The following is a 9,974-nucleotide window of genomic DNA, read 5'->3' as shown; positions in this document are numbered from 1 at the left end:
CTGGATGAACAGGACCCTATGGTGTGGAGGGCTGGATGAATAGGACAACCCCGTGGAGGGCTGGATGAACAGTAGATGGTGGAGGGGTGCCCGTGGAGGGGTGGTTGGACAGTAGCCGGTGGAGTAGTACGTGGTGGAGGCTGGATGAACAGGATCTCGTGGAGTCTGGAGGAGGTCGACGGTAGCCCGTGGAGGCTAGAGGAGGTCGACGGTGGAGATGAACAGTGTCCCGTGGAGTCCCGTTTTGCGGTATGCCACAGCCCTCCCGATCAACAGGACCCTCGTTTCGACCGTAGCGCTCCAACACAAGTCTGTTTCGTCTGTTTTGCGGTACGCCACACCCCTCCCAATCAACAGGACCCTCGTTTCGACTATAGGAGGTCCGTTTCCTCCGTTTTGCGGTACATCAGACCCCTCCCGATGAACATGATCCCGTTTCGAATGTGGCCGGTCAAACACAAGGCCGTTTCCTCCGTTCTGCGGTAGGCCAGGCCTTGTTTCCATCACCTATTCCGTCCAAGCCCTCCCGATGAACACGACAATGCATTCCGTTACGACCCAGCCGGTTGGCTCCCATGCGTTCTGATGCCTCCCGATGAACACGACGCATTCCGTTGCCTCCCAATGAACACAACGCATTCTGTTGCCTCCCCATGAACACGATGACGACACTGTTTCTTCGTTCCGACCCAGCCATGTACACGAGCCCTGGCCGTAAGTATGCGCGAGTAGGCGTTCGAGACCCCGCCCATATGTACACATACGTGGCTATATTTTCTTTCTTGCACACTGGCCGCTGTACGTACATGTACATGCTACGTCCGCGCCTCTACTACGACACATGCGCACCTCTACATCAACACGTGCACGCCTCTACATCCACCAATATATATGTACGTACACGTTCGCGACCAGAATGACAACGCTATGTACGCTTCGACCAGGTGGGTCCCGACTGTCAGGCACTTACTTGCGTGCGAAGATGTAGCTGGTGGGTCCCAGCAGTCAGGGGGGTGAATGGTTTATTTTTTCCCGGACACACTTCCTTGCGTGCGAAGGTGTAGCCGGTGGGTGCCAGCAATCAGGGGGGTGAATCGGTTTTTTTCGGACGCACTTCCTTGCGTGCGAAGATGTAGCTGGTGGGTCCTAACAGTCAGGGGGGCGAATCTTTTTTTAGGACCCACTTCCTTGCATGCGAAGATGTGGCTGGTGAGTCCCAGCAGTCAGGGGGAAATGCTTTTTTTTCGTGAAATACAGTGGCCCGTCGGGTGGGTCCCAGCTGTCAGGTGGAGTTATCATTATTTTTCGCTTCATAAGGAGGAACTTCCTTGCTGCGGTCGTGGACCCAGCTATCAGCCTCCCCACGTATAGTCCATGTCTGATTGAAGTCGTTCCTTGACCACATTGACCACGCCATGGCGAGAGCACCATGGTGGTGGACGACGGCGAGGCCTAGGAAGGGGACGACGCGGAGCCGGCGAAGACGCGGCAGTGGAAGCCCGCGCGAAGAGGAGTACGAGGGTTCACTGGTTCGGCTGCGGTGTGAGGCTGCCGTCGCCGCAGGGCCTGGCTAGCGATGGGAATAGTAGGGGGCGGTGAGGCCTCCGCGGCAGCACAGCCGGCCACGGGAGGCAGGAGCATGCGGCATGACCGACGCTGCTTTGGGCGGCTGGAGCAAGAAGACCAGATGTTGAAGAAGCACTAGGGCCGTTGGATCGACATCGTACGATGACTGGAGCTAGAATCGTTCATATTGACTAAAGTGGACGAAGGCCCCCGTCCCAGTCAACTAGTAGGCCCACAAGTCAACCTCCCACAATGGTGGGTCCCAGCTAGCAGGGGTAGTATTCTTTTTTTGTGCGTAATAAGGAGGCACTTCTGGTGGGTCCGAGCTGACCGCGGGGGGAACTTTTTTTCGCGAAATATGGTGGCCCGTCTGGTGGGTCCCAGCAGTCAGGGGGAAACATTTTTTCGCGAAATAATGAGGCCCGTCCGCTGGGTCCCTGCTGTCAGCTGGAGGAATAATTATTTTGCGCATAATAAGGAGGCACTTCCTTGCGGCCGCCTGGACCCAGCTATCAGCCTCTCCACGTACAATACTCTTCCGATGGAAGTCAGTCGTTGACCACGTTGACCATGCCGTGGTGAGAGCACCAGGGCGGTGGACGATGGCGAGGCCGAGGAAGGGGACGACGCGGAGCCGGGGAAGATGCAGCAGTGGAAGCTCGCGCGGAGAGGAGTACGAGGGTTCACTAGTTCGGCTGCGGTGTGAGGCTGCCATCGCCGCAGAATAACAGGGGGTGTGGGTGAGTAGGGGGATGGCCTGGCCAGCGGTGTGAGTAGTACGGGGCGATGAGGGCTCCGCGGCATTGTCACAGCCGGCCACGGGAGGCCGGAGCACGCGGCATGACCGGCACTGCTTTGGGCGGCTGGAGCAAGAAGACCAGAGGTTGAAGAAGCACTACGGCCATTGGATGGACATCATACGATCAGTGCAGCTAGAATCGTTTATATTGACTAAGTTGACAAAGCCCTTGGTACGCGTCAACTTAGTAGGCCCACAGCTCGGATTTGGCAGAGAACATATAGCCCATTTGCAATTTGTAAGAATGTACAGCCCATTTTTTAATTCTAGTGGAATTTACTACAGCCCATTTATAGTTTGTTAAAAAAATAGCCCAACTTCTAGCTAGGACAATGATTAATAATTCCAAACAACTGCTCAAAACAGAATTCAAAAAAATTCCCACATTTTGATGGGATACGAAATATTTTTATCCGAAATTTCTAGTCAGGTTAAATATAATTTCAAAATAAAGTTGTATTATGTTAAAATCTAACAAAATATTGCGGGCGCAATAAGTAATGAAATTAAAATTTTCAAATTCCAAAAATAATATATTTTTTAAACTAATTACGCCCTTGGTGCATAGTTATTGCCCAGTTATTATAATTACATCCCATTTATTATTTCTTAAAGTCCATTTTCTTGTTAAGCCTAATGCATACCTCCTAGGAAAGTTTGCAGCCCAGCGGGGCGGAGAATAACAAGTTGACCCGGATATTGTGTACAACTGTCGGCCCAGTTGCATTGCTCATGTTGATTGCATTGCTCATGTTGAAAAAGAAGGCATGTGTAGTACAGTACAACCTAACATGGCTACTCAGCCCACATTCAGCGATGCCAGAAAGGCCCAAACAAGGCTTGTGTACAACTTTTTGAAGTCACCGAGCTCAATTAATAACTTAAGAAAAAAGTTAGATTATAGTGGAACCTAATTAAAAGCTGTCACGAGCAAATAAATAATTCAATGGGTCCCACTTGTGTGTGTGTGTGTGTGTTTGTGTGTGTGTGTGTGTGAGAGAGAGAGAGACCCATCGGTCGATGCTCGTAAATACATCTTTCAGCCATATGCATTGCTGATGCTCAGTAAAAACTTATATAGTTGACACAATCATATAGAAAATCATAGCACACTGAACTTGCATACAAAAATTTCACGCAGGCTGCACAATCAGGATGGGAGCAGTGGATCGCTACAGGTAGGGCTATATTGAAACCAACGAAGTCATACATAACGGTTCATCGTCTTTATCAATGATGGGGAAATATCTTGAATGATGTGCAAAGAAAACAGACAGACAACACAATAAGGTCTGCTAGCACATTAAGTTGACGTACAACCCTTTCTAAAAAAGTTCAGGTGCAAAATTAGAACAGGTCACAATCAAATGCACTGGCATATCAGTGCTTCACACCCATAGCTCGGATTTAACTAGTATCTGACAAGATTCAATTGTTACCTCAAATTAGAGCACATCCAGGAAGCCAGCCCAGCCTCTTCTCCCAAAGAAGCACTGGCCTCTACCGCGCGATGGAGTAGGCCCTCTGCCATCCATCATTCTGAGAAACATGGGGAAATCCTGATGTTGACTCCTATAATGGACGTCGTCGATGGACCTTGGCACCAGTGGCGGCGGCAGGACTTCGATTGATGGATTGACCACTTCTTCGACATGAACGAACACTCGATACAGGTACATCCCTAATGTGGTCTGCAGCGGCCTTCGTGGCGACGAATAGTACAACCCTGGTTCCTGCACCAGTATCTCAATACCGATCACCTTCGGTATGGTGGACGGCTTCTTCATCCATGCCATAACCGTGAGAGCCCAACTGTCTGGGGGAACAAACATACTTACCATGTCACCTCCAAAGTCGTTGATAAGCTCGTTCATGGACTCGCTGTTCCAAGCACGTTGAGGCCTGCCATGGAAGGTAAGCTTTGTTAAAAACTCAAGCTAAGAGGGCACCGAGCCCCATCCTGGGTGCCACCGATTAAAGCTCACCAGCGCGCCATCGTGATACGTCTCCAACGTATCTATAATTTTTGATTGTCCACGCTATTATATTACCCCTTTTGGATTTTTGTGGGCTTTATTTTACACATTTATATCATTTTTGGGACTAACCTACTAACCGGAGGCCCAGCCCGTATTGTTGTTTTTTGCCTATTTCAGTATTTCGAAGAAAAGGAATATCAAGCGGAGTCCAAACGGAATGAAACCTTCGAGAGCGTGATTTTTGGAACGAACGTGATCCACAGGACTTGGAGTGCAAGTCAAGAAGCAGCCGAGGCCTCCACGAGATAGGAGGGCACCCCCCCTATAGGGCGCGCCCCCTTGTCTCGTGGGCCCCTCGAGCGTCCACCGACGCACTTCTTCCTCCTATATAAGCCTACGTACCCCGAAAACATCCAGGGAGCAACCGAAACACAATTTCCACCACCGTAACCTTATGTATCCGCGAGATCCCATCCTGGAGCCTTCGTCGGCGTTCTGCCAGAGGGGGAATCAACCACGGAGGGCTTCTACATCAACAGCCTTGCCCCTCCAATGAGTTGTGAGTAGTTTACCACACACCTACGGGTCCATAGTTATTAGCTAGATGACTTCTTCTCTCTTTTTGGATCTCAATATAATGTTCTCCCCCTCTCTTGTGGAGATCTATTTGATGTAAACTCTTTTGCGGTGTGTTTGTCGATTATCCGATGAATTGTGGGTTTATGATCAAGTTTATCTATGAATAATATTTGAATCTTCTCTAAATTCTTTTATGTATGATTGAGTTATCTTTGCAAGTCTGTTTGAATTATCAGTTTGGTTTGGCCTACTAGATTGATCTTTCTTGCCATGGGAGAAGTGCTTAGCTTTGGGTTCAATCCCGCAGTGTCCTTACCCAGTGACAGAAAGGGTTGCAAGGCACGTATTGTATTGTTTCCATCGAGGATAACAAGATGGGGTTTATATACTATTGCTTGAGTTTATCCCTCTACATCATGTCATCTAGCTTAAGGCGTTACTCTATTCTAATGAACTTAATACTCTAGATGTAGGCAGGAGTCGGTCGATGTGTGGAGTAATAGTAGTAGATGCAGGCAGGAGTCGGTCTACTTGTTGCGGACGTGATGCCTATATACATGATCATGCCTAGATAATCTCATAATTATTCGCTTTTCTATCAATTGCTCGACAGTAATTTGTTCACCCACCGTAATACTTATGCTATCTTGAGAGAAGCCACTAGTGAAACCTATGGCCTCCGGGGTCTATCTCTTATCATATTTGCTTCCAATCTACTTTTATTTGCATCTTTACTTTTTGCATCTATATTACAAAATACCAAAAATATATTTATCTTATCATACTATCTTTATTAGATCTCACTTTCGCAACTGGCCGTGAAGGGATTGACAACCCCTTTATTGCGTTGGTTGTGAGTTCTTGGTTTGTTTGTGTAGGTGCGTGGGACTTTTGGGGAGCCTCCTACTGGATTGATACCTTGGTTCTCAAAAACCGAGGGAAATACTTACGCTACTATTGTTGCATCACCCTTTCCTCTTCAAGGAAAACCAACGCAAGCTCAAGACGTAGCAAAAAAGATTTCTGGCGCCGTTGCCGGGGAGGTCTTCGATCAAGTCAAGACATACCAAGTACCCGTCAGAAACCCATCTCCCTCGCATTTACATTATTTGACATTTGCCTCTCGTTTTCCTCTCTCCCACTTCACCCATGACGTTTTATTCGCCCTCTCTTTCCCAATCTCCTCCTCTCTTTTTTGCTTGCCTTTTTCTGTTTGCTTGTGTGTTGGATTACTTGTTGCCATGGCGCAAGATAATACAATATTGTGTGATTTCTCAAATACCAATAATAATGATTTCCTTAGTACTCCGATTGCTCCTCTTAATGATGTTGAGTCTTGTGAAATCAATACTGCTTTGCTAAATCTTGTTATGAAAGATCAATTCACCGGCCTTCCAAGTGAAGATGCCGCTACTCATCTAAACAACTTTGTTGATTTGTGTGATATGCAAAAGAAGAAAGATACGGATAACGATATTGTTAAATTGAAGTTATTTCCATTTTCACTTAGAGATCGTGCTAAAGCTTGGTTTTCGTCTTTGCCTAAAAATATTATTGATTCTTGGAACAAGTGCAAAGATGCTTTTATCTCTAAGTATTTTCCTCCCGCTAAGAGTATCACTCTTAGGAACGATATTATGAATTTTAAACAACTTGATCATGAGCATGTTGCCCAATCTTGGAAAAGAATGAAATTGATGCTTCGCAATTGCCCTACTCGTGGTTTGAATTTATGGATGATCATACAAAAAAATTATGCCTGTTTGAACTTTGCTTCTAGAAATCTCTTAGATTCGGCCGCGGGAGGCACGTTTATGGAAATCACACTAGGAGATGCTACAAAACTTCTTGATAATATTATGGCTAATTATTCTCAATGGCACACCGAAAGATCTTCTAGTAAAAAAGTGCATGCATAGAAGAAATCAATGTTTTGAGTGGAAAGATGGATGAACTTATGAAATTATTTAATACTAAAAATACCCCTCTTGATCCCAGTGATATGCCTTTGTCTTCTTTGATTGAGATAATAATGAATCTATGGATGTGAATTTTGTTGGTAGGAATAGTTTTGGAAACAATGCTTATAGAGGAAACTTTAATGCTAGACCGTTCCCAAGTAATTCCTCTAATAATTATGGAAATTCCTACAATAATTCTTATGGTAATTTTAATAAGATGCCCTCTAATTTTGAGAATAGTGTGAAAGAATTTATGATTTCTCAAAAGAATTTTAATGCTTTGCTTGAATAAAAATTGCTCAAAGTTGATGATTTGGCTAGGAACGTTGATAGACTTTCGCTTGATGTTGATTCTCTTAAACTTAGATCTTCTCCTCCTAAGCATGATATCAATGAGTCTCTCAAACCCATGAGAATTTCCATTGATGAGTGCAGGGAAAGAACCGCTAGATTGTGTGCTAAAAAAAGGACCTTTATAAAAGCATGTTCTTCTAGTTTCCATGAAATAATGATGAGGATCTTAAAGTTATTGATGCGTCTCCTATTAGATCTATGTTTTGCAATATGAAATTTGATAATTATGGGACTAATGATGAGTCAACTTTACCTAGAAGGCGTCCCAAGAATTCAGAATTTTTAGATCTTGATGCTAAATTTGGTAAAAGTGGGATTGGAGAGGTCACAACTTTAAATAGTATTGAACCCACTATCTCGGATTTCAAGGATTTTTATTATGATAATTTTTCTTTAGAAGGTTGTATTTCCTTGTTGAAATCCTTTGTTAATTATCCTCATGCATATAGTCAAAATAAAGCTTTTACCAAACATATCGTTGAAGCCTTGATGCAATCTTATGATGAAAAACTTAATTTGGAAGTTTCTATACCTAGAAAACTTAATGATGAGTGGGAACCTACTATAAAGATTAGAATCAAAGATCATGAGTGTTTTTCTTTGTGTGATTTGGGTGCTACTGTTTCCACGATTGCGAAAACTTTATGTGATATTCTAGGTTTCCATGATCTTGATGATTGCTCTTTAAATTTGCACCTTGCGGATTCCACCATTAAAAAGCCTATGGGAAGAATCAATGATGTTCTCATTGTTGCAAATAGAAATTTGGTGCCTGTAGATTTTATCGTTCTTGATATAGATTGCAATCTTTCTTGCCCTATTATTCTTGGTAGACCTTTCCTTAGAACGATTGGCGCAATTATTGATATGAAGGAAGGGAATATTAGATTCCAATTTCCATTAAAGAAAGGCATGGAGCACTTTCCAAGAAAGAAAGTCAAATTATCATGCGGACTACTTATGAATTTAGTGCCAAAGATGGCACTCGTTAGATCTATCTTCGCTTTTATGCCTAGCTAGGGGCGTTAAACGATAGCGCTAGTTGGGAGGCAACCCAATTTTCTTTATGTTTTTTGTTTTTGCTCCTGTTTAGTAATAAATCTTGCATCTACCTTCTGTTTAGATGTGTTTTTATCTTTTAGTTAGTGTTTGTGCCAAGTAGAACCTATAGGATAACCTATGATGATAGTTGATGTGATTCTGCTGAAAAACAGAAACTTTGCGCGCGCGAATATAATTTTGTTAAATCACAGAAACGTGATTTTGTGTTGATTATTTTTGCTTCTGATCAATAAACAAAATTTCCAGGACTTCCTATTTTGGTACGATTTTTAGAGTTCCAGAAGTTTGCGTTAGTTACAGATTGCTACAGACTGTTCTGTTTTTGACAGATTCTGTTTTTCCTGTGTTATTTGCTTATTTTGATGCATCTATGGCTAGTAAAATATTTTATAAACCATAGAGAAGTTGGAATACAGTAGGTTTAACACGAAAATAAACAAAGAATGAGTTCATTACAGTACCTTATGTGGTGGTTTTGTTTTCTTTCACTAACGGAGCTTATAAGATTTCCTGTTGAGTTTTGTGTTGTGAAGTTTTAAAGTTTTGTGTAAAGCTTTTATGAACTATGGAATAAAGGGTGGCAAGAGCCTAAGCTTGGGGGTGCCCAAGGCACCCCAAGATATTCAAGGATAGCCAAAAGCCTAAGCTTGGGGATGCCCTGGGAAGGCATCCTCTCTTTCGTCTTCCTTCATTGGTAACTTTACTTGGAGCTATATTTCTATTCTCCACATGATATGTGTTTTTCTTGGAGCGTCGAGTATTATAGTAGTCTTTTATTTTTATTTTAACACAATCATCCTTGCTGTACACACCTTTTGGGAGAAGCCTACTTGATTAGAATTTGCTAGAATACTCTATGTGCTTCACTTATACCTTTTGAGCTTGATACTTTTTGCTCTAGTGCTTCACTTATATCTTTTAGAGCACGGTGGTGTCTTAATTTTGAAGAAATTGCTAGTCTCTCATGCCTCACATATATAATTTTGAGAGTCTTTTAGAACAGCATGGTATTTTCTATGGTTACAAAGTTGGTCCTAGAATGATGAGCATCCAAGTTGGGTATAATAAAAACTATCATAGAAAAAGAATTGGATGCTATGATCAATATGATGCTTGATAATTGTTTTGAGATATGGAGGTAGTGATATTAGAGTCATGCTAGTTGAGGTGAGTATGAAAAACACTTGTGTTAAGGGTTGTGATTCCCGTAGCATGCACGTATGGTGAACCGCTTTGTGATGAAGTTGGAGCACAATTTTATTTATTGAGTGTCTTCCTTATGAGTGGCGGTCGGGGACGAGCGATGGTCTTTTCCTACCAATCTATCCCCCTAGGAGCATGCACGTAGTGCTTTGGTTTTTGATGACTTCTAGATTTTTGCAACAAGTACATGAGTTCTTTTGACTAATGTCGAGTCCATGGATTATACGCACCCTTTCACCCTTCCACCATTTCTGTCCTCTCTTGTGCCGCGCAACTTTCGCCGGTACCATACACCTACCATATACCTTCCTCAAACCAGCCACCATACCTACCTATCATGGCATTTCCATAGCCATTCCGAGATATATTGCCATGCAACTTTCCACCGTTCCGTTTATATGACACGCATTACTTTTGTCATATTGCTTTTTGCATGATCATGTAGTTGACATTGTATTTGTGGCAAGGCCA

This window comes from Triticum dicoccoides, chromosome 2B (genome assembly GCF_002162155.2).
Source record: "Triticum dicoccoides isolate Atlit2015 ecotype Zavitan chromosome 2B, WEW_v2.0, whole genome shotgun sequence".
Lineage (NCBI taxonomy): Eukaryota > Viridiplantae > Streptophyta > Magnoliopsida > Poales > Poaceae > Triticum > Triticum dicoccoides.
Note: the sequence above shows the minus strand (reverse complement) of the source record.